This window comes from Cervus elaphus, chromosome 22 (assembly GCF_910594005.1).
Source record: "Cervus elaphus chromosome 22, mCerEla1.1, whole genome shotgun sequence".
In the NCBI taxonomy this organism is placed as follows: domain Eukaryota; kingdom Metazoa; phylum Chordata; class Mammalia; order Artiodactyla; family Cervidae; genus Cervus; species Cervus elaphus.
In genome coordinates this window covers 32,121,783-32,147,645 of record NC_057836.1, presented here as the reverse complement: position 1 = coordinate 32,147,645, position 25,863 = coordinate 32,121,783, and positions in this window count along the sequence as shown.

Here is a 25,863-nt window from a genome sequence, read left to right as displayed (position 1 = left end):
AAGGACTGATGCTGGAGCTGAAGCTCCAATACTCTGGCCACCTGATATGAAGAGCCGACTCACTGAAAAAGAGCCTGATGCTGGGAAAGACTGAAGGTAGGAGGAGAAGTGATGATAGAGGATGAGATGGTTGGATGGCATCACCAACTTTATGGACATGAGTTTGAGCAACCTCCAGGAAATGATAATGGACAGAGAAGCCTGGTGTGCTGCAGTCCATGGGGTCGCAGAGAGTCAGACACAACTAAGCAACTGAACAATACAATACAATACAGCCTATAAAAGGAATTTAATAGTAAACTCATACAAATGTTGAACCATAGAAAGTGTGGTGAGTCCATGAAAGCATAACGATGGATGGTAGGACTGAAGGAAGGATGGTTGGAAGGAAAATAAAAAATATGCAGAAGAGTCATGGAAATCAATATGAACATATTTCATGCCTTTGCTTTATGTCTCTTGTCATCTTTTTTTTCCTCATCTCTTTTCTTAGAAGTCCTAACTTTATTATTTATTTGTCATTATACTCCTTATACTTCCTTCCTCTTCTTAGCCTATTCTAAATATCATGAAGCTTCAGGACAGATAGAAAACTGTCAGATACATTCCTTTTTCTCCAAAGTCTCACAGGGAAAAGCGCAGTAGTCCATTGGCATCTCTGCAACCATAGTGTTTATATCATCATTAGCCACAAAATCTGGTTGAAAAGTGCAACAAAAATAAAGTGGTGGGTGTGGATGAGCCACATGGCTGGACATGCTTCAACGGCAGGCGTCTGGCCAGCCGTGTCAACAAATGTGGTCCACATGGCAGGGCTGTGTGGTAGGAGAGGGCCATGTGGTAAGGAGAGGAGAAATAGCCAATCCTCTCTCCCAGTGTATATGCTGCCCCCAAACCCAAGCCTCTCTGTTAGTCAGCACCATCATGTTACACAATTCTAGGCAAAGTCATCTGGAATTCAGGCAGCGTGGCAGTGCTACTTGTCATAGGAATGGGAATTTAAACCTTTTTGTTATACATTATGCTTTCTTCCTCCTTTAATTGACCATATCTACCTGGTGATTACAGAGAAAGATGCTGCTTCTAGGTAGAACAGAATCTACATTGTGTTCTGGACCAGAGCACAGTAACTTGGGATGAAGGGGGACATTGTCATTTTGCAAATGAGACAAAAATGTCATTTCATGCCACCAAATTTTGTTAGACTTCTATATGTATGTCCAGACGAGGTGAGCCATGATAGCTGAAACCCAGGGCAGAGTATGAAAAGACTGACTCTATCAGCACAACAAATGAACGAGTTTAAACATTTTTAAGTGAAATGAAAAATAAAAAGTAACAATTCAAAACACAGTATCTTAGTAGTCACATCTTCATTTACTATTAGTTTAACTCTTTTGACGGTTTGCAGAAAAGTCTGGAAATGTTCCCAGATAGTTCCTTTGCTGTGCAAGAAAAAACAAGAACAGATTTGATTCAAGGAAATTGATTGGCTCAAGTTATAAATCAAAATCTGTAATGAACTACACTACCACGCTCATTTCAAAACAGCAAAACAAAACCCACGTATTTATCTACATAATTATCTACAAGCTCAAATTACTTTTGAAATTAATTTTATATTTTACCTTCCCTAATTTCATTTTTATTTGCTGTTCTTTCCTTCACCTGCCTCTCCAGATCCATTATTATAGTTAAGCCTTTGCTTTTCTAATAATAATCTGCATACATTTTGTCTTTATAGTTATCCAAACAGTTTCTGAAATATTTTTTCATTGGATAAACACAGAACTGTTAGATGGGCCATTTCTTTTTTGAAGGATAAAACAAAGATTTGGTCCATTTCCAGGCTTGGCCATGCCCACAGGGGAAGTGGTAGTCATGGGGCTCAAATCCGGGCAAGATTCCTGCCTTTCTCCTACACCAAGCTTCCCCTCTGCTTTCTGGTATTTTTTCCCCAGCATGGACATAGGACCATATAACGTAACAGACCCAGGTCACCTTCAACCATGGATGTTGTCTATGGAGGGTACGTTTTCATTTGCTTTGGTTCTATTTTTATTTGTTTGTGCTTACAATTTGTATTTACTGCAAATTCTTTCTCCACCCTTTTACAAGTAAGCTGTAGCTGGCAAATTCCCTGGTGAACCAGTGATTAAGAATCCACCTGCCAACGCAGGGGACACGAGTTTGATCCCCGGGCTGGAGAGATCCCACATGCCGCAGAGCAACTAAGCCCTTGCACCACAACTGCGGATTCCGTGTCCTAGGGCCTCTGCCCTGCAGCTAGGAGCCACCCCAATGAGAAGCCCAGGCAACTCAACAAAGAGCAGCCCCTGCTCACGACAACTAGGGAAAGACCCAGCACAGCCAAGAATAAATAAACAAATTAATTAAATAAGTTTTACTTGGAATGTTTAGGAATGGAAACCTTTGTAAGAGAAAGACATGTGTGATGTATCAAATTCAAAACGTAAACCATGATAGAGTAATATCTTTCACTTTAATATTTTATTTTTCTGGAATATCAATAGGCCAGAAATTCTGGTAGCTGAAATACATATGTGAAAATAATGCACTTTTTAAAAAATCTTTACAACTATAGAAAAGATTTCCAAAATGGAAATTTGAAAGATATCTAAAAATGTATTTGGAAACTATATACTATAATTCATTTTTATTGTGCTATTTTTAAAGAATATGTGAAAAAGAAAGAAATCCTATGAAATATCCTTTGCATCTAATGGTAAAAATATTATTATTCTTTCCACAAAACCGGTGGATTTCATAGGTCATCAAAAGTAAAAATGGCCTGGAAACGTAAGTCTAAATTATCAAAGAAACTAGATTAAAAGATTGAAACACTCTTTCCACACTAAATATATATATATGTCCATATATATATATATATGTCTATATATATATATATATATGTCCTTTCATTCAAGAACATTTTTGTTTATCTATTCTTTTTTTTTTCCCCAAAACTTTAAACTTTTTATTTTGTATTGGGTTATAGCCAATTAACAATGTTGTGGTAGTTTCAGGTTGACAGTGAAGGGAATCATGTATTTCTTATCTAACATACTATTCAGCATGGTAAATTCAAGTCTATTATATGTAAGATAATTACTAAGTATATTCTTTATACTTAGTTTTATCTCCATTAGAGATATTTGAAATCCATACTAATATTTGTCTTAAAATCAAGCTAAAGATGTGAGTGTGCTTGTCAATTTTTTCCCCTGAGGAAACTAATTAAAGCCTACATATTTTTTAAGACTTTCACTGGTGACATAAAATATTTTCTGATACAAGTTTGAGCTGGATTATGTCATTTAAGCCTTAGACAATGAATAACAATATGTGAATTTCTCAGGGTACATTGTCACTTACAAAGTACCAGTTTTTTAAAAAGCCTGTTTTTTTACCTGAAAATAAAAGTAAATATTTAATCTGTATTATTCTTGGGCTTTCATATGGAAAAGCCTTACACAGAAATATCTGAAATGTCTTTAGCCTAGGCGGCAGCCAAAAGGAAACCAAAGACAAGAGAAATGAAAACAGAAATAGAGATCATAAAAGAGAGAAAGAAAAAGTACTTTTAAAAGATAGGGAAATAAGAAAGAGATTTAATGTAAATGTGATATAGTCATGATGATTTAACTCATACATAAGTACACAAGGCAAAAAAAAAATGGCCACATAAATGTGCTGGGTAAACTTTAGGGATCCAGAAAGGAGCCATTTATTGCCCTGTAACCTCAGTGGTGAGCTAGAATTATTTCCCAATAACAGATTTCCAGGCCTGCTGAGTTATTGTGAAACAGAGGGCCAATAACTTCCACTGAATCTCTCCCTTGGTTGTCTATAAAAGGAACATTGTGCACTAGATCCAGGTAATCTCAGGTGCTGTTTTCCTACAACTCAAGCCTTAGAAACTTTCCTGTCGAAAACAGTCACCAAACAGTTCAGGTTTGGAGAGTTTTAATTAACTACCTAAGTGACTAAAAAGCTGGAGAATAAGATGAAATAGCATCATGCTAATTAAAAACTTTTGATAACGCTTATACTATTTCCCCTTTTACATCCTGTCATCATGCAGAAGTACATAGTCTGGCCACATATTTATCAGAACCTCTATTGCTATCTGGGCTTCCCAAGTGGCTCATCAACAGAAAAAGTCCACCTGCCAAGCAGGAGATGCAGGTTCTCTGAGTTAGGAATATCCCTGGGAGTAGGAGATGCTAGAAAATATCAGCTATTACAAAGCTTTTCCCTTACAATATTGAGATTTCTAAATATACTTAAATCTCCTAACAATGTCATAAGTCAATCTTAAAATTTGCTTCTATCAATAATAAGAACAATAAGTAAAGAATAACAAATTTATGCTGGATTTTATATTAATTCATTCATGCATTTAATAGGTATTTCACCTAATTGGGACTTCCTGGCTGGCTCAGCAGTAAAGAATCCATCTGCAATGCAGGAGATGTGGGAGACACAGGTTCGATCCCTGGGTCAGGAAGATCTCCTGGAGGAGGAAATGGTGACCCACTTCAGTATTCTTGCCTGGAAAATCCCACGGACAGAGGAACCTGACAGGATACAGCCCTTTTGTCTCAAAATGTTGGACACAACTGAGCATGCATGTACTGGAATAATCACCTGATTCAAACTTTTAAGTTTATGGAGTCCTTTTTGTTTCTTTTGGTATTTATGCAACTTCAAATTCAGTGCAATCTACCATTATGATTTTACTGGCTGGTGGTAATTTTTTAAAACATGAAATTCTTATTTGAGACTTTTTACAAAAATAAACTATTTAGATATAGATTTGAATAAGAGTACATATGTTCTTAATTATTGTTATATTGAATTTAAAATTTAATATTTTTTCTCTGTAAAGATTTCAACTTGCTTTAAAGCTCCATATTGGTCAGTCAGTCAGTTCAGTCCCTCAGTCATGTCTGGCTCTTTGCAACCCCATGAACTGCAGCAGGCCCAGCCTCCCTGTCCATCACCAACTCCCGGAGTCCAGCCAAACCAATGTCCATCGAGTCAATGAGGCCATCTAACCATCTCATCCTCTGTCATCTCCTTCTCCTCCTGCCCTCAATGTTTCCAACATCAGGGTCTTTTCCAATGAGTCAGCTCTTTGCATCAGGTGGCCAAAGTACTGGAGTTTCACCTTCAACATCAGTCCTTCCAATGAACACCCAGAACTGATCTGCTTTACGATGGACTGGTTGGATCTCCTTGCAGTCCAAGGGACTCTCAAGAGTCTTCTCCAATCCCACAGTTCAAAAGCATCAATTCTTCAGTGCTCAGCTTTCTTTATAGTCCAACTCTCACGATCATACATGACTACTGGAAAAACCATAGCTTTGACTAGATGGACATTTGTTGGCAAAGTAATGTCTCTGCTTTTTAATATGCTGTCTAGGTTGGTCATAACTTTCCTTCCAAGGAGTAAGTGTATTTTAATTTCATGGCTACAATCACCATCTGCAGTGATTCTGGAGCCCAGAAAAATAAAGTCAACCACTGTTTCTACTGTTTCCCCATCTATTTGCCATAAAGTGGTGGGACCAGATGCCATGATCTTAGTTTTCTGAATGTTGAGTTTTAAGCCAACTTTTTCACTCTCCTCTTTCACTTTCATCAAGAGGCTCTTTAGTTCTTCTTCACTTTCTGCCATAAGGGTGGTGTCATCTGCATATCTGAGGTTATTGATATTTCTCCCAGCAATCTTGATCCCAGCTTGTGCTTCCTCCAGCCCAGCATTTCTCATGATGTACTCTGCATATAAGTTAAATAAATAGGGTGACAATATACAGCCTTGATGTACTCCTTTTCTTATTTGGAGCCAGTCTGTTGTTCCATGTCCTGTTCTAACTGTTGCTTCCTCACCTGCATACAAATTTCTCAAGAGGCAGGTCAGGTGGTCTGGTATTTTCATCTCTTTAAGAATTTTCCACAGTTTGTTGTGATCCAGTCAAAGGCTTTTGCATAGCCAATAAAGCAGAAATAGATGTTTTTCTAGAACTCTCTTGCTTTTTTGATGATCCAGCAGATGTTGGCAATTTGATCTCTGGCTCCTCTGCTTTTTCTAAAACCAGCTTGAACATCTGGAAGTTCACAGTTCATGCATTTCTGAAGCCTGGCTTGGAGAATTTTAAGCATCACTTTACTAGCATGTGAGATGAGTGCAATTGTGCGGTAGTTTGAACATTCTTTGGCATTGCCTTTCTTTGGGACTGGAATGAAAACTGACCTTTTCCAGTCCTGTGGCCACTGCTGAGTTTTCCAAATTTGCTGGCATCTTGAGTGCAGCCCTTTCACAGCATCATCTTTCAGGATTTGAAATAGCTCAACTGGAATTCCATCACCTCCACTAGCTTTGTTCATAGTGATGCTTCCTAAGGCCCACTTGACTTGGCATTCCAGGGTGTCTGGCTCTAGGTGAGTGATCACACCATCGTGATTATCTGAGTTGTGAAGATCTTTTTCGTACAGTTCTTCTGTGTATTCTTGCCACCTTTTCTTAATATCTTCTGCTTCTGTTAGGTCCCTACCATTTCTGTCCTTTATTGAGCCCATCTTTGCATGAAATGTTCCCTTGGTATTCCAATTTTCTTGAAGCCATCTCTAGTCTTTCCCATTCTATTGTTTTCCTCTATTTCTTTGCACTGATCACTGAGGAAGGCTTTCTTATCTCTCCTTGCTATTCTTTGGAACTCTGCATTCAAATGGGTATGTCTTTCCTTTTCCCCTTGCTTTTTACTTCCCTTCTTTTCACAGCTATTTGTAAGGCTTCCTCATACAGCCATTTTGATTTTTGGCATTTCTTTTTCTTGGGGATGTTCTTGATCCCTGTCTCCTGTACAATGTCACAAACCTCTGTCCATAGTTCATCAGGCACTCTGTCTATCAGATCTAGTCCCTTAAATCTATTTCTCACTGTATAGTCATAAGGGATTTGATTTAGGTCATACCTGAATGGTGTAGTGGTTTTCTCCACTCCCTTCAATTTCAGTCTGAATTTGGCAATAAGGAGTTCGTGATCTGAGCCACAGTCAGCTCCCGGTCTTGTTTTGCTGACTCAATAGAGTTTCTCCACCTTTGGCTGCAAAGAATATAATCAATCTGATTTTGGTGTTGACCATCTGGTGATGTCCATGTGTAGAGTCTTCTCTTGTGTTGTTGGAAGAGGGTGTTTACTATGATCAATGCATTCTCTTGGCAGAACTCTATTAGCCTTTGCCCTGCTTCATTCTGTATTCTAAGGCCAATTTTGCCCATTACTCCAGGTGTTTCTTGACTTCCTACTTTTGCATTCCAGTCCTCTATAATGAAAAGGACATCTTTATTGGGTGTTAGTTCTAGAAGGTCTTGTAGGTCTTTTCTTCATAGAACTGTTCAACTTCAGCTTCTTCAGCGTTACTGTTTGGGGCATAGACTTGGATTACAGTGATATTGAATTGTTTGCCTTGGAAATAAACAGAGATCATTCTGTTGTTTTTGAGATTGCATCCAAGTACTGCATTTCAGACTTTTTTGTTGACTATAATGGCTACTCCATTTCTCCTAAGGGATTCCTGCCCACAGGAGTAGATCCACGGTCATCTGAGTTAAATTCACCCATTCCAGTCCGTTTTAGTTCTCTGATTCCTAGAATGTTGATGTTCACTCTTGCCATCTCCTGTTTGACCACTTCTAATTTGCCTTGATTCATGGACCTAACATTCCAGGTTCCTATGCAATATTGCTCTTCATAGCATTGAACCTTGCTTCTATCATCAGTCCCATCCACAATCAGGTGTTGTTTTTGCTTTGACTCCATCCCTTCCTTCTTTCTGGAGTTATTTCTCCACTGATCTCCAGTAGCATATTGGGCACTTACCAACCTGGGGAGTTCATCTTTCAGTGTCCTATCTTTTTGCCTTTTCATACTGTTCATGGGGTTCTCAAGGCAAGAATACTGAAGTGGTTTGCCATTCCCTTCTCCAGTGGACCACATTCTGTCAGACCTCTCCACCATGACCCATCCGTCTTGGGTGGTCCCACTCGACGTGGCTTAGTTTCATTGAGTTAGACAAGACTGTGGTCTGTGTGATAAGATTGGCTAGTTGTCTGTGATTGTGGTTTCAGCTTGTCTGCCCTCTGATCCCCTCTCTCAGTGCCTACCATCTTACTTGGTTTTCTCTTACCTTGGATGTGGGGTATCTCTTCACGGCTGCTCCAGCAAAGTGTACCATATTGGTACACTATTTTAATATTTCAAAAACCTGAAGATAATAAAGAGAAAAAATGAAGTTTATATTATATGCTTTGTGAATAATAGGTAAAGAAATCAGCGTCATTTAACCTGGTGAAAACTTTACTGTTTAGATCACTGTTGATCTATCCATTAACAAAACTGAGTAAGTGTTAAAACTTTAAACCTTTATGTCTAGTTCCAATTCAAGGAGGTAAATTGGACACACATTGCAGCCAACTATATTCCCTTATAAAACACTATGACATAGCATAGGAAATACATTTAATAAAATAGTGAATAAAAACTGCCAAGGAAAGTATGTTATCTTCAGGGCTGTAGAGGAGGAAGATGCTTATCTGCCCACTGTAATTCAAGACAGACTTTAGTTTCAGAACTGAAAGACCCTGTAGAGGGAGAGAGTAGTTGATGAGGCTAAAAACAGAATTATTTGAAGATTTTTATAAACATAAGGCATCTGGCATTTGCCTTTAGGCCAAAAAAAAAAAAAAAAAGATAGGGGAGTTTCCTGTAGATAAATGGCAGAAGATATTGAGAAAAAAGACTGAGGATTCAAGTGAGAATATTGGTCCCTCAAAATAACTGTACATCTTCTGGAATTTGGAAAGTCCTTATTCTGTCAGTAAATTATTTTATCCACTTATTCTAGCATGAAGTCGTCTAAAGGACACATCTAACCCCATTCCACTCCACTTCATGTAGTGCTGCTAGTTATGAGAGACTTTATGGGAAAATTAACTGACATGAACAACAGTAGTTAAAGTGAAAGTTGCTTGGTCATGTTCAATTCTTTGCAACTGCATGGACTATACAGTCCATGAAATTCTCCAGGCTAGAACACTGTAGTGGGTAACCTTTCCCTTCTCCAGGTGATCCTCCCAACCCAGGGGTAGAACCCAGGTCTCCTGCATTGCAGGCAGATTCTTTGCCAGCTGAGCCACAAGGGTAGCTCACTGGAGTGGTTAGCCTTTCCCTTCTTCAGTGGATCTTCCTGGGCCAGGAATCGAACCAGTGTCTCCTACATTGCAGGCAGATTCTTTACCAACTGAGCTATCAGAGAAGTCCAATCAACAATAGAGGAGACCTAAACCATGTATATAGAGTCTTTCTTAAAACATGAGAGGGCAAAACAAGGCATATTAGAATCAGTAGTGGTAGCATGGAAGAAAAAGAATAGGTAACATTGCTAGAGAGAAAGAATGAAGAATGTAGAGAAGCTGAAGGATAAAATTATCAAAGAAATAACAGAAGAGACATTCTCAGATGAAATATAGTCACAAGTCTGTAGTTTGAACTTTTTTACTAAGTGTCCAACATATTAAATCATAGAGGGCCCACAGACAGACATATCCTTAAGAAAATGGAACGCTTCAGTGAAAGGAGAAAATCCTAAAAACTTTCAGAGACAATAATAAATAATTTCAAAGGAATAAAAATGAGATAAGCATTAGACTTTCTTCACCAGGAACACTGGAGCTAGAAAGCAAGGGAGCCTTTAAAATTTAAAAACAATGGAACCTTTAAAATTCTAAAGGAAAATTATTAACAATCTAGAATTCCATACCCAGCTAAAATATCAATGATGCGTGTGGTGGGGGAGGGGGTCAATATATCTGCATATATGCAAAGGCTCAGAAAATATAACCCCTCTCATATGTCTTAGAAATATAGCTGAAGATACACTCTGGTAAGTTAGGAAGTGAAGTATAGACCCAGCCAAAAGAATAGAACAGTTCTTTTATCTTTTTTCCAGCACCTCAGAATGTGACTTTATTTGGAAAGAGTATCTTTTTTTTTTAATTTATTTATTTTTTATTAAAGAATAATTGCTTTACAGAATTTTGCTGTTTTCTGTCAAACCTCAACCTGAATCAGCCATAGGTATACATATATCCCCTCCCTTTTGGACCTCCCTCCCATCTCCTGCCTCATCCCACCCTCTAGATTGATACAGAGCTCCTGTTTGAGTTTCCTGAGCCAGACAGCAAATTCCCATTGGCTGTCTATTTTACATACGGTAATGTAAATTTCCATGTTACTCTTTTCATACATCTCATCCTCTCCTCCACTCTCCCCATGTCCGTATGTCTATTCTCTATGTCCATTTCTCCATTGTTGCCCTGTGAATAAATTCTTCAGTACCATTTTTCTAGATTCATTCTAGATACCATTAGAATGTGGTATTTATCTTTCTCTTTTTGACTCACTTCACTCTATAATAGGTTCTAGGTTCAGTTCTGAATAATAGTAATACAGCTGACCTCAGAGATGAACCAACTAAAGTAGAGGAGGAGAGAGGGTGAGCCTCATAAATTGTGAAGAGTGCCTCTAGGATAAAAATAAGAGCATGGAGAGCCTTAAGGATTCAATGAAGGTGAATTATGTCAAAACAGTAAATCAAAAATTTCATCAGATATAGTAACATTTGGCAAGAAGTTCTCAACTAATTAATTTTTTCTTACAGGAATCTTTTTTATTTTTTTATTTTTAGCCATTTTAGTTAAAGTATAGCTAATTTACAACATTGTGTTAGTTTCAGATATACAGCAAAGTGAATGTGTATATATATACATATATATGGGCTTCCCAGGTGGCTCAGACTGTCATGCTAGTCAGAATGGCTGCCATCAAAAAGTCTACAGATGCTAAATGCTGGAGAGGGTGTGGAGAAGAGGGAATCCTCTCATTCTGTTGGTGGGAATGCAAACTGGTACAGCCACTATGGAGAACACTGTGGAGATTCCTTAAAACCTGGAAATAGAGCTGCTATATAACCCAGCAATCCCACTGCTGGGCACACACCAAGAAAACCAGAATTGAAAGAGACACATGTACCCCAATGTTCACTGAAGCACTGTTTACAACAGCTGGGACACGGAAGAAACCTAGATGTCCATCAGCAGATGAATGGATAAGAAAGTGTGGTACATACACAAAATGGAATATTACTCAGCTATAAAAAAAGAATGCATTTGAATCAGTTCTAATGAGGTGGATGAAACTGGAGCTTATTATACAGAGTGAAATAAGTTACAAAGAGAAACACCAATACAGTATATTAATGTGTATATATGGAATTTAGAAAGACAGTAATGATGATCCTATCCGGAAGGCAGCAAAAGAGACACAGACTTTTGGACTATGTGGGAGAAGATGAGGGTGGGATGATTTGAGAGAACAACATTGAAACATGTATATTACCATATGTAAATAGATGACCAGTGCAAGTACGATGCATGAAGCAAAGCCAGTGCTCTGGGACAACCAAGAGGGATGAGGCAAGGAGGGAGGTGGGAGGGGGGTTCAGAATGGGGGGACACATGTGTACCTGTGGCTGACTCATGTTGATGTATGGCAGAAACTACCATAATATTGTGAAGTAATTATCCTCCAATTAAAAAAAAAAAAAAAGAATCTGCCTGCAATGTGGGAGATGTAGGTTCAAGCCCAGAGTCAGGAAGATCCCCTGGGGAAGGAACTGGCAACTCACTCCAATATTCTTCCCCTGAGAATCTTATGGACAGAGGAGCCTGGTGGGCTAAAGTCCATGGGGTTGCAGAGAGTCAGACATGACTGAGCGACTAACACACATACATCACATATATATTTTTTTTTCTTTTTCAGATTCTTTTCTATTGTAGGATATTATAAGATATTGACTACATCTCAGACTAATTATTAAACAAACCAAAATGTGGCCCTTAATGGGATATAAGAAAGGAAAATCCAGTTTACCTTGATGCTAGCAACACTGTCTTCTTATTGGTTTGGGGCATTGGACCTGAAGACAGATAAATGTAATCTTAGCAAACTGGCCCAGGAGTAACAATACTTATAAAGTTACAATAATATGCATATAATTATTGTACATATGTATATGTATGATATTGGTTCTCAAATTTTAGGTCAACATAACAAAAGCCTAGAATTTTTAACTATGATTGTTGAATAAAATGTAAATGTTAACAACCTTGACTGTGTAAAAGTGTAGCTGACAAAATGTAGAATGTGCCAGGTGGGAGTTAAATTACCCTTCTCTTTCATTTTGGGAAATGAGAAAATATTGTCAAAGGTTATTGAAACAAGAAATAGAAGTTTCAAAGAATATATAACATAATCAATAAAATAATACAAATATATAATAATATATAATTAAAATATAACTAACAAAAATTGAGAATAAGAGAAGAAGTCAACATGCAGTGATTTAAATATGTGACTTTAGCAGAAGGAGTTCAGAGGATGTGGCACAGAGTTGAGAAATCAAGCAATGTAAAGAAATATTAACCAGAGATATGAAGACAACCAACAGAAAATTTGTTCGTGAACACGGTTGACTTTTCCTCTGTTGGATGAGCCTGGGGATGGCTGTGAGTATTGCTTTGAGTAGTATTGCCCAACCCTCTTCCCTGGACTATTTGCTTCAATGTTCATGTTACTTTGATAACACTCTCCTTTTCAAAATAAAAATTTTGAATAACAAAGGTTTTTCTTAGACATTAAAAAAAAAAAAGGCCAACACAATGTAATTCTGAACTGGTCCTCTGACTGGAGAAAATGATTATAGCTCCTATTTCCTGAGCACCTACTTTGTGTAAGACAAGATGTGAAGCACTTTATTTTCCTTGTTTCTAAAGTTCAAAACAAGGTAGAAATTATAATGCTCATTTCAAAGATGTGGAAATTGAGCTTCAGGGAATTCAAGTAACAGATGTCTGGAGGAACAATGTAGAGGAGAAGTAGGGCTACACCAAGAACCTAGTCCAAAGAAAAAATTGAAAACATTAAAAACCAAATGAGAGAAGTCATATCAGATCATTTCTCCAGGTATATTTCAAATCTGCCGTTCTTGGATTCCACAAGAGGAAGGCAAACAAAGCCTACTCACTTTTCCATGTCAACCTAAAAATCAATTCAGACTCCCTGAAGAATGTGGGTCATTAGATAAGCTTTCATTCCCAGAGGTTGGGTGTCAGGTCTAAAAGGTTAGTGCTCTAGCACAGGTGCGGGAATTTTCCCTTGCAGGCTGTATACCCAATGAGTCTGCACTTAAATGTACTTTATTCAATTAATGCTTTCTTGAATCTACAACATTTCTGCATACAAAAATATTACAGTTATAGTAAAACAGTAAATCAAACAACAACAGCGAAAAAGCATCTCTCTATCAAAGCTTAGTTTATGTTTATTTTAAGAGTGTTCAAAAATCCACTCCATGCGGTTACGTTTTACAGCTCAGAAAAACAAGCTCCAAATTTACAGATATTTCATAACATTCCTATCAGCATATAAGAGCTTCCTTCACAGCTGGCACAGAGTGTCCTTTCTCATGTCTCTTCTACATCGGCAGGAAGCTCCTTAGATCTCCTTTTTCGAACATTTTCTCTCCTGGCAGTGGGGAATCACAAAGGGGATGCTATTGATCTGGCGCTGAAGTGAAAATTTCCACACGATGAGAGAGCTAACATAAGTACAAGTTCAGGCAGGAAACCAATGATTTTATTAATTATTGCTGATCACGTCATCATAAAAAATCCTTAGGCTAAAAAGAAACATACAGAATGTGTGAGTGTGTGTGTGTGTGTGTGTGTGTAAGAATGAGAGGGATAGAAAGGAAAAGGGGCCTGAGATGAGAATGAATGCCATGCTGTAGACACCCCACCAGCACTCACCAGAGGAAATCAAGTTCCCGCCAGTTTGGCTGGGGTTCAGCGCCATCTGCATAGTATTTAAAAGTGAGAGCCAAAGTCTGAGCTATTTTATTGGAGTTAGTAAAGAAGCTCTCCAATCTATATCTGAAACTCCACCGTTCCAGCTTCTGAGCATCACTAAAAAGAGCTTAGGGAGGTCAAGGAACTTAAAAACAGTAAGAGGAGCCGCTTTGCAGTCCATATAAAACTAGGACTCAATAGCCTGAGCATTTGAGACCATTTTGTCTCCCATAAATGCTGGGAAAATCCTGAAGCAATTGTTGGGGAAATGTATGAGATTAAGGATAATAATTATATTAATATATAAAATAGAGGACTTAGAATCAGGCACTGTTTTAAGGTTTTGGTGGTGGTTTAGTCACTCAGTTGTGCCTGACTCTTGTGACCCCATGGACTATAGCCCGCAAGGCTCCTCTGTCCATGGGATTCTCCGGGCAAGAATATTAGAGTGGGTTGCCATTCCTTTCTCCGGGGGAATCTTCCTGACCCAGGGATCAAACCCAGGTCTCCTGCATTGCAGATGGATTCTTTACAGACTGAGCCACCAGGGAAGCCTTAAAGGTTTAACTTTCTGTTAAACCTTAAACCTTCACTAATTCATTCAATCCTCACAGTAACCTTATATGGTAAGTATGATTATTATCCACAATTTGCAGATAAGGAATCTCCCAGGACTGAATCCTAAGATAAGAATTCTCTTTCTAACGTTAGTTTTGCTCTTTCAAAATCTAGGACTTGTTTTTGTTCCCAAGTGACTCACAAGTAAGCAAATGTGATTCTCAATTTCTTCCCATATCCATGAAGCAGTTAAGGAAAACACAGACTTGACTAGATTAATGAAACCTATCTTGACATATAGTTAATAGTATTGCTTTTCACATAATAAATTAAATTAATCCCTACAGCAAACTTCTAAGTTAAATGCTATTTATTATGATACCCTTTTGCAAATGAGGAAACTACTCGTAAAGTATTAGGTAACTTACTCAAGATCACAAAGCCTTCGAGTAGCTGAGACAGGACTGAATACAACCCAATTGGCTCTTGAGTCTCTGCCGTTGTTCTGGTATCTATTGCTGGCCTCAAAAATTAGAGGCTAAAGCCAACACTTTATTATTATTTCTCTCAGTTCTGTAGGACAATGAGGCTTAGTGAGTGTTCTCACTTGGCATCTCTCAAGAAGTTATAATCAGATGGCAGCTGAGGCTGGAGTCAAATGAAGACTTAACTGGGCTGATCATGTGAAATGTCTCTTCACTGTCAATTTAGCCCTTCAGGGGACAGCTAGAATTGCTGGAGGATAACTGTCCTCTCTTTCTCCACCCAGTCTTTCTATGTGGGTAGTTCGAACTTCCTTACAGCATCATGGTCTCAAGATAGTCGGACTTCTTATAGGGCAACTGGCTTCCACTTGTGTGAGAAATCCAAGAAACTCTAGAAAAAGCGAGAACGTTTCTATTTTACTTCATCTTGAAGGTCATGCAGCATCACTTGTCAACATTCTGTTGATCAAAAACAAGTCATGGGGTCCGCCCAGATTCAGGATTCAAGGGGAGGGGATGGTTGTTGTTCAACTGCTCAGTTGTGTCTGAGTCTTTGTGACCCCATGGACTGTAGCCCACCAGGCTCCTCTGTCCTCTACTATCTCCTGGAGTTTGCTCAAATTCATGCCTATTGAGTCAGTGATGCCACCCAACCATCTCATCCTCTGCCACACTCTTCTCTTTTTGCCTTCAGTCTTTCCAAGTGTCAGGATCTTCTACAATGAGCTGGTTCTTTGCATCAGGTAGCCAAAGTTTTGGAGCTTCAGCTTCAGCATCAGTCCTCCCAATGAATATTCAGGGTTGATATCCTGTAGGATTGACTAGTTTGATCTCCTTGAAGTCTAAGGGACTCTCAAGAGTCTTCTCCAGGACCACAGTTCAAAAGCATCAATTCTTCGGCACTCAGCTTTCTTTTTGGTCCAACTCTCACATCCATACATGACTACAGGATAATCTATAGCTTTGACTATATGGACCTTTGTTGGCACAGTGATGTCTCTGCTTTTTAATACACTGTCTAGGTTTGTCAGAGTATAAATACTAGGAAGCATGATTCACTGGGGACCCATCATTGAAGACCAGTACCGTAGTTCTTAGTGACCATTATTTGCTGCTTATACTATAAATCACAGAGCTGGAGATTTAAGCCCAGTTTGAACAAGGCACAGCAATGCTACTGAAAATAAGTACACAGGAAATCCTTTCCAAAATCACTGTCTTTTTCTACTGGAGAAATCTTCAGAGGTGGCACTGAGTTGCCTCAAGATGATATCAGTGAGAGGAATTCCAAAAATGTCTGGAAAGATTCTAAGCCTCATTAAGTAAGATACAAATTAGCATTTTTCTTATTCCTTTGCTCTGTGGAACTAAGTTTAAAGTCTCCGTAGAATGCAGGCATTCTCCTGATTGAGTGCTTGTCCTAGCTCTGCTGCTAATTAGCCTTGACTAACTTCTCGGCATGTTTCCTCTTCCTTTAAATGTGATTATTAATGTTCTCCATCATGGAATTGATGGAAGGATCAAATAAGATTATGCACAGGAGGGTACTGTGAAAATTCAAACTCAAAGCACTTCTTGCTATTGGTGGATTATTGGTTGATGTACATTTCCCCGATTAAGCTGTAAGCTCCATGATATGAGGGGTTGTTTTGGACACTGCAGCATCCTCATTGCCTAGAACCGTGCTAAGTCCATAGTTAAAAAGACCATATGCTTTATCATCCAAGTAGGAACACTCTCAAGAAAGAAAAGTGAAAGTGAAAGTGTTAGTTGCTCTGCTGCTGCTGCTGCTGCTAAGTCGCTTCAGTCGTGTCCGACTCTGTGTGACCCCATAGACGGCAGTCCACCAGGCTCCCCCGTCCCTGGGATTCTCCAGGCAAGAACACTGGAGTGGGTTGCCATTTCCTTCTCCAATGCATGAAAGTGAAAAGTGAAAGTGAAGTTGCTCAGTCTTGTCCGACTCCTAGCGACCCCATGGACTGCAGCCTATCAGGCTCCTCTGTCCATGGGATTTTCCAGGCAAGAGTACTGGAGTGGGGTGCTATTGCCTTCTCTGGTTAGTCACTCAGTCTTGTCCAACTCTGTGAACCCATAAGGTCATAAAGTGTAGCCTGCCGGGGACCTCCATCCATGAGATTCTCCAGGCAAGAATATTGGAGTGGGTTGCCATTTCCAACTCCAAGGGATCTTCCTTACCCAGGGGTCAAACCTAGGTCTTGAGTATTGCAGGGTTCTCCCTCATTGCAGGCAGATTCTTTACCATCTGAGCTAGCAGGGAAGCCTGGTGAAAATGAAAGGGGACATTTTTGATAATTATGCTATAGATCAGCAGATGTAAAAGGGATCTCCTCTAATAGATACTGAATAAATATTTCTTGAATGCAAATATTTTTGTATTACTTATTTTGATATTTTTGTTCCTTTGTCATTATGAGTCTCATCCTTCTCTCTTATCCCATCCTTCCTTCACCATTATCCAATTTTATCTTTATTTTCAAAGTCAAAAGTCAAACTGTACCCCATCTCCAATGGCAAATTAACTCTTCCATTAATAGGTTGTCAATATTCTAAAAGACAGAGCACCTTCCAGGAATTCAGAGTTACATTTGATTAATTCCAGATATGATTGTTTGGTCCCTACTACATAGCAAACTGTTTCTTAGCTGGGCTAGGCAGTAGTGACCAAAACAAGCAAAGTCTGTTTTCAGAGAACTTACATTCTTGTGGAGTTAGGCAGACAATAAACACAAAGGTATTACAATCTCAGATTGAGATAAGTGCTAGAAAGGATACAAAATAGAAAAATATGGCAGTGAGGCAGGTTTTATTTTTTTGTTTGTTTGTTTTGGGTTTTTTTGTTTTGTTTTGTTTTTTCATTTATTTTTATTAGTTGGAGGCTAATTACTTTACAATATTGTAGTGGTTTTTGTCATACATTGACATGAATCAGCCATGGATTTACATGTATTCCCCATCCTGATCCCCCCTCCCACCTCCCTCTCTACCCAATCCCTCTGGGTCTTCCCAGTGCACCAGGCCCAAGCACTTGTCTCATGCATCCAACCTGGGCTGGTGATCTGTTTCACCCTAGATAATATACATGTTTCGATGCTGTTCTCTCGAAACATCCCACCCTAGCCTTCTCCCACAAAGGCAGGTTTTAGAAAAGGCAGTCTAGAGAAAGAAGACACTGAAACTGAAATATGAATGAATTAGAGACCCAGGCATAAGAGACACAGTGGCAAAGAACCTGCTTGCCAAAGCAGCAGACACAGGAGACTCAGGTTTGATCCCTGGGCCGAGATCCCCTGGAGAAGGAAATGGCAATCCACTCCAGTATTCCTGCCTAAGAAAGTTCCATGGACAGAGAAGCATGGTGGGCTACAGTCCCAAGCATCACAAAGAGTTGGACACAACTAAGCACATCACTGGTGTACCCACCAAGAATTTCAAGGGGCTTCCCTAAGGGCTCACTGGTGAAGAATCCACCTGCCAATGTAGGAGATGCGGGTCCAATCTCTGGGTCAGAAAGATCCCCTGGAGAAGGCAATGGCAACCCACTCTAGTACTCTTGCCTGGAAAGTTCCATGGACAGAGGAGCCTGATGGGCTACATTCCATGGGGTCACAAAGAATCAGACACTACTGAGCATAGGCCCACAGGCACACATAGGCATAAGAGGGGCTGGAGAAGGTGCCTGGAGCAGAGAGAACAGCAAAAACAAAGGCCTGTAGGTGGATAAGCTTGGCAGCAAACAGAGGAACAAGAGGTCATGTTGCCAGAGCCCAGTAAAGAAGGGGGAGAGAGGTATAATGGTGGTTAGAGAGCATTGGCTTTGAAGCAGGATGGACCACGTTAGAATGCTGACTCTCCTTATCCCTGTGGTATGCCTGGATAAGTTATTAACCTTTCTGCATCTATTTTTCAGGGTTGACGTAAGGATTAACAAGATAAAGAAGTGTGACGTATCCTATACATGGTAGATGCCATATAAATGAGAGATGCTAGAGTGATAAAACTAGAAGCAAGCAGTGACAAATGACCTTGAATTTCCCAAATGAACACTCTTTAAATAATTCATTAAGGGCTGTATTTGTAACCTACCCAGGTGGTGTTAGTGGTAAAGAAACAGCCTGCCAATGTAGGAGACACAAGAGACTAAGGTTCAATCCCTGGGTTGGGAAGATCCCCTGAAGGAGGAAATGGCGACCTGCTCCGGTATTCTTGCCTGGAGAATTCTCTGGACAGAGGAGCCAGGCAGGCTACTGTCCATGGGGTCCCAAAGAGTTGGACACGACTGAGAAACTAAGCAGCATCGAACCCAAAGACTAGACGTAAAAATCAAAACCAGTATCATCTTTTCTGTTTTTACATTTCTTTGATGGTCACTGAAAATTCATGTCTGGGGTTAATCTGATCACAAATTGGGCAGAATAGATATTGCTATAAGTCACTTATCGTTTCTGGAAACCCCTCTGGCATTTCACACCTAGTGCCCTTTACCTGTTCTCTAATCCCCTTGTCTCCCCTGGAACCCCTTACACATCACTGTTTATTCTGCAACTAATGTAACCAATACTCAGGCACCGTGTTCCTTATCCTCTTTTTAACCCTCACCACATCCTACTCTGCATTTGTCATAGAATAAAATAGTACTGTTTCTAAAGACATGCCAAGCTAGCCAGTCTATGCTGAAAGGGATGGAGCTTTCTAATTCGATTGGCCTTTTTGTGCCTGTCCTGAGCTACACCTGTTGTGCACGTGGCATTCCAGCCACTCTTCTCTGAAATGGATAGTGTATGAAGTCCTTTGTGCAGCTCTGCAGGTGCATTGATTATAGACTACCTGGATGCATCTAGAACACTTGGCAGGAGCAAGACAGTAGTGAATGTTCTGGTAAACAGTGTTTCCAATGGCATGTACTGTGGACAGTTATAAGAGGCAGTCAGATAATGGCCCAGCATAATTCAGGAGTCATTGGATCATCCCAATTTTACCTCTACTCAATTTTGTTGCAAAATAAACCTTTTTTCTTTTAATAATAACACTTAAAAATTGATAACAGATATCAGTCTTGGAACAAAGTATGAGTTATGGGTTATATTTACTGCCATGAAAATAATTTCTAATCAGGGCAATTCATTAGCATTACTGAAATGTTGGCTCTTGTATGGATATGCCCTAGTTCTTGTCTGAAGCCAGGAATCCTGAAGGCATTTCCTTACTGTGACTTCAAATGTGGAAAAACTCAGTACTGCCAAAGACTGCGTTTTGGTTTTTGTTTGTTTGTTTGTTTTAAGATGAATCTGAGTGGATTCTTCACCAAATGCACGAGAAACGGAAGCAATTTGAATGACCTGTGTTGAAAATTAAAAAGCACTCATGTGGAAGAATCAGCCTGTGGATCTCTCATTTGGAAAAGAATAAAAGTAATTAAATCATCTTCTTTTAGCTAAATCATCTTCTTTTAGTTAGTCCAAAGAAAACCCACTAAGATGAAACCAGTTTGCCAGTTCATTAGGTAAAGTGTACAAAGGCAGTCAGAATTCTCTTAGCTTCCTTGAAGCTCAGGGAAGGGAACAGACGAACCAATATAGAAAAACTGATGAGGGACTTGCCCCTCACACCCTTTGTCTATCACCCTCTTCCAAAAAAAAACCCAGCCTATTTCCTTTGTCTTATTTTTATTTAGCTAAGAAATGTTTTTTGAGAGTAACTTCTTGACTCATACAGGAAGATGCAGATGATGGGAGGGGCTGAGATTTTTCATAGTAGATGGAAAGGAATTATGCTGTTGGAACTTACCAGTTCCAGAAGAAGTAAGTTTTCTGTTATTTAATGTCATTCATCTTGTAATAATATCGAGGAAGGATCTACCCAGAAAAGGTTTTTTTATGGCTGTTTTAGCAGCTCCTTCAATTCCCTCAATAGACCACTGTGTGCTCAGTTGCTCAGTTGTGTCTGACTCTTTGCAACCCCATGAACTGTAGCCTGCCAGGCTCCTCTGCCCATGGAATTTTCCAGGCAGGAATACCAGAATGGGTTACCATTTCCTTCTGCAATAGATCTTCCCAACCCAGGGATCGAAACCAGGTCTCCTGCATTGGCAGGTGGATTTTTTACCACTGAGCCACCAGGTAAGTCCTCTTATGTGTTTACCACTTCCAAAGGACGTATCCCAAGTCTCATGAGAAAAAAAAAAAAAGCTGTCTTTCATCTCACTCAGAAGTTTTATTTAAAATTGCCAGAGAGAGACTCCTTCAAGGATCTGAGAGTGGACTCTTGTCTAACACTTGGAAATGAATTGCCTGAGGAGACACATGTACTGACAAAGCAAAAGATTTTATTGGAAAGGGGTGTCAGGGTAGACAGCAGCAGGGAGTCCAAGAGAACTGCTCTACACATGGCTTGCAATCTCAGATTTTATGGAGGTGGGATTAGTTTCCAGTTTCTCTCTGGCCAATCATCTTGCTCATGCCCATATTGGTACCACTCAGGAACCTTCTGGTGGTACATGCATCTCTCAGGCAAGATGGATTCCAGCACAAGGGTTTGTTAGAAGTTAGCAGGACATATCATGGGCTGGTGTCTGCTCCTTCTTTTTGGGCCCTCCCGAATTCTATTGATTGGTTTTGGTGGCAGCTTCTCAGGTCCTTATTGGGACCTCCTGTTGTGAGACAAGTTATGCAAGTGATTATTTTTGTGCCCAGGCAAGGTGAGTGGCCAGTTCTAACAAAAATCATCATCATAAACTAGGAAAAAGTTGCTGAATTAAGGGAAATAGCATAATGGTATTTTATTTTTCTTCTGGAATCATCGACTCACAAATACAGGAAAAGCATTTTTACTAAAGTCAAACCTCTGAAGTTTCCATTTTAAAAAAAAAATGATAGCTATACTCTAATCCTTTGTTGTTGTTGTTCAGTTGCCAAGTCATGTCCAACACTGTGACCCTATGAACTGCAGCACACTGGGTTTTCCTATCCCTCATCATCTCCCAGAGTTTGCCCAAATTCATGTCCATTGAATAGGTGATGCCATCCAACCATCTCATCCACTGTCGCCCCCTTCTCCTCCTGCCCTCAATCTTTCCCAGCATCAGGGTCTTTTCCAATGAGTCAGCTCTTCACATCAGGTGGCCAAAGTATTGGAGCTTCAGCCTCAGCATCAGTCCTTCCAATGAACACTCAGGACTGATCTCCTTTAGGATGGACTTGTTTGACCTCCTTGCAGTCCAAGGGACTCTCAAGAGTCTTCTCCAACACCACAGCTCAAAAGCATCAGTTCTTCAGCACTCTGCTTTCTTTATGGTTCAACTCTAATTCTCAGCACCTAGATTATGTCTGCACCCACTCTCACTCTTTACTGAGTCCCATGGGCACAGGTTCCCAGAGGACATTGCTACTGATGATGTCTCTTTAACACCAAAATTTACGCCGAATCCACAACATCTTCCATTTTCCCATTGTGGCACGCAAAGATCTCCAGATTCTTACACTTCTACCCTCAGAATCGTTTTGGAGCTATGGCTCCTTTTCTTCATGGATAATTCCATTCCATGTATTGCAACAAACATGTAAATTCCATTCCATTGATTGCTAGGCCCTAATAAGTGCATGATATATAAAGCTAAATAAAAGAACAATCCTACCTTCAAGAGACACAGTGTGTCTCTTGACACATACACAAGTGACAACAACCCAAATTGGACCGAGATCAGCTCTAACGGAGACATGCAGAGTGAAATGGCTGAGGAGTAGAGTTTCAACAGGCAGAATGTGAGGAAAAGCGTTCGAAGCAACTGTAACAACATGAGCACAAGCAAAGCAAGAGGAGTTGGTGAACACATTCAAAGAAATGAAGGTGGTCTGTACACGGAGTGGATGGGAGGGTGCGGTCAGAGATGAGGGCAGACCGCTCAGGCACGTCCTCTATCACACAGATCACCCGCTGGGACCTTTCCTCGACTCTGCTCTTTTCACATATTTTCTCTTATTCCTGTTGCCAGAGAAGATTTCTCAGTCAGTTTATCTTCATGTCTGATCTGTTTATAACGAGATTATAAAGGCTTAAGGAAAGAAACCATGTCTTCTGTGTTTGCTTGTGTATCCCAAACAAGAACAAGTATTATACACAAAAAGCAGTCTCGGGGATCCTGCGTTGCACTGAGCACATTCCTCCAGCACCCGTGGTTTTACAGACAATTTTCTGCACAGAGACTCCAATGGAGGAGAGGTCAAAATCCTTAGGAAGCATTGCTAGTGACCAAGAAGAGGGCAGGGGGAGGAACCCCACTTTTGTTAATTAAGAAGGAGGCCTGACAGATTATAACTTTCATGATTCCTTGATTATTAGGAAAAGGAGAAACTCTTAAAAGGCTGACATTTCTTCTGCCTCTTTCAACAACTATCTGAAACTAGAAACAATGGATTAGAAAGTCCAATTTGAAGATCTACTGAAAATCATCAGCCTGAGACATTTTATTCTTTTTTTATCTCCTCCTACAACAATATTTCACAGTTCAAGTTTTGTCTTTACTTGTCCTTTTTACAATCTTTTTCACAATTTTAAAGAATGTAACATGCATTCTGTGGCAGGGGAAAAAAAAGACAGGATAGCACCAGATTTACTCTGACCTTTTTAAGGTTCCAAATTTAGTTAGTTAGCCATTTCTATCCTCCAAGCTTTTCAGAAACTCATGTGCTGGAGAGAACTAAAAATGGCAAACCCCTCCAAATTACCAGCATTTAAAAGGTTAAACAGTTTATTTTTATCCCACAAGCAGAGAATGAAATCTTCAGTGTGTTCAGGCTTGGTATGACAAAGATCACAACAAGGAACTAGAAATGATCTGTGGTTAACCCTTGCCATCTAAGTCGCTTCCGTTATGTCCAACTCTTTACGACCCTGTGGACTGTAGCCCATCAGGCTCCTCTGTCCATGGGATTCTCCAGGCAAGATTACTGGAGTGAGTTGCCATGCCCTTTTCCAGGGGATCTTCCAGACTCAGGGATCAAACCCGCATCTGTTACGTCTCCTGCATTGGCAGGCAGGTTCTTTACCACTACCGCCACCTGGGAAGCCCTTTCTACAATCCTCAAATCTCACTCTGGGGATTTTTCTCCCAAATTTTGCAGTGTTAAACCATGACTGTCAGGATTGGTCACAAGACAGCACAACTGCTCCTTTTCTTTGTCAGAGTTCATCATATCTGTCCTTAGAAGTCCAGAGGGCAGGATTCAAAGTCTCCCCAATATGGAACTCCCACTGCAATCAAACTTTCACTCTCTGGACTGCTTCAGGGAGCATATGATTCTTCTCCATAAGGCAGCTTTTCTTTGTCAACTCCAGATTGGCACTTGCCACGGGCACTCGCTATCTACCTCTACAAGGATTAAATCATGTGCTGCTGCAGCTGTTGATTCTCAACACCCCCTGAAAGGAGTTGAGGGTGGAGAAGCAGAAACAAGGCACTCTGCTCAGAAAGGGGAGGTGGGGAAACTGGCAGAACAGGGCTTCAGACAGTCAGATATTTTCAGGAGCCAATTTTATGAACCCAGTTCTTGTATCTCCTCATATTTAGAAAAACTCTAAAATCCTTCATGATGATGACTGCTCCTCATGGCTAGCAGAAACCTTCTGTAAAAATGTAGGCTTGATTGAATGTATTCCCCCCTCACCAAAATCACAAATATACTGACCTTCCCCTGCCTCTTTGGAGCAATTTTTCAGAGCTACCTGTGGCACTCTCTCCTGGCTGCAAGCTTCATTTTGACCTAAATAAAACTTAAGTCACAACTCTCATGCTGAGCGTTTTTTAAAGTTGACATCCTCAAATGAAGATTCTGATTCAGGGCAATAGATTGCTTGCTTTCTCTGTGATCAGAAATAATTATTTTCAATGATATTGAGTGAAGGAAAAACCAGACTCACATACTTTTTGTGTAAAAGATACAATGGCTTAAAAGGATAGTAAAGAACTTCAGAAGGAAATAACCATTTCTAAGTTATGCTTTACTTCTCTCTTTTTCTGAGGTTTGAAAGTGAAAGTGTTAGTCACTCAGTTGTGTTTGACTCTTTGGGATCCCATTGATTGTAGTCCACCAGGCATCTCTGCCCATGGAATTCTCCAGGGGAGAATACTGGAGTGGGTAGCCATGCCCTTCTCCAAGGGATCTTCCCGACCTAGGGATCAAACCTGAGTTTCCTGCATTGCAGGCAAGTTTTTTGTGGTCTGAGCCACCAAGAGAGCTGTTTCTAAAGATTAACAAATAGTTTTCTAAACTCACCACTTTGGGTAACACATGCAGAAAGTGAGCATCTCAACAGTAGGCAGTGAATGTTCTGTCTTGTCACCTACAAATTAGGCTGTGTGAGACACTTCTTCAAGAGAAATGGCGTCACCAAGAAACAGGTTCAGCAAAGGAAGGGACACATCCAGATACTTAACAGCTTTGACCGTTTCTTCCTGTCCTCCAGACATCTCCCAATTTTCTACCAAAATAGCCAGGTCTTATCTTTTCTTACTCATTTCAAAACCTGCATTAAGAACACATAAATGGGTGGCAGAACTTCCAAGCATGAGAAAAGTGAACTACCCACTGTCACAAAACAAAGAAAGCTGTTGGGCTGTTTAAAAAGAAAGAAAGAAAGAAAGAATTAAAAGTGGAGTTTCTTTGTTTCTAATGGAAAGCATTTAGTTAGGCTTTGGGAGGTACAGTTCAGGCTTTTGTGACCTACACCCTGAGAGACATCCTGCAAAGCATGGTTAGGAGGTGTGGTTAAAATACAGGTCTCAGATAAAAAATTCACTACTTATGCAAAA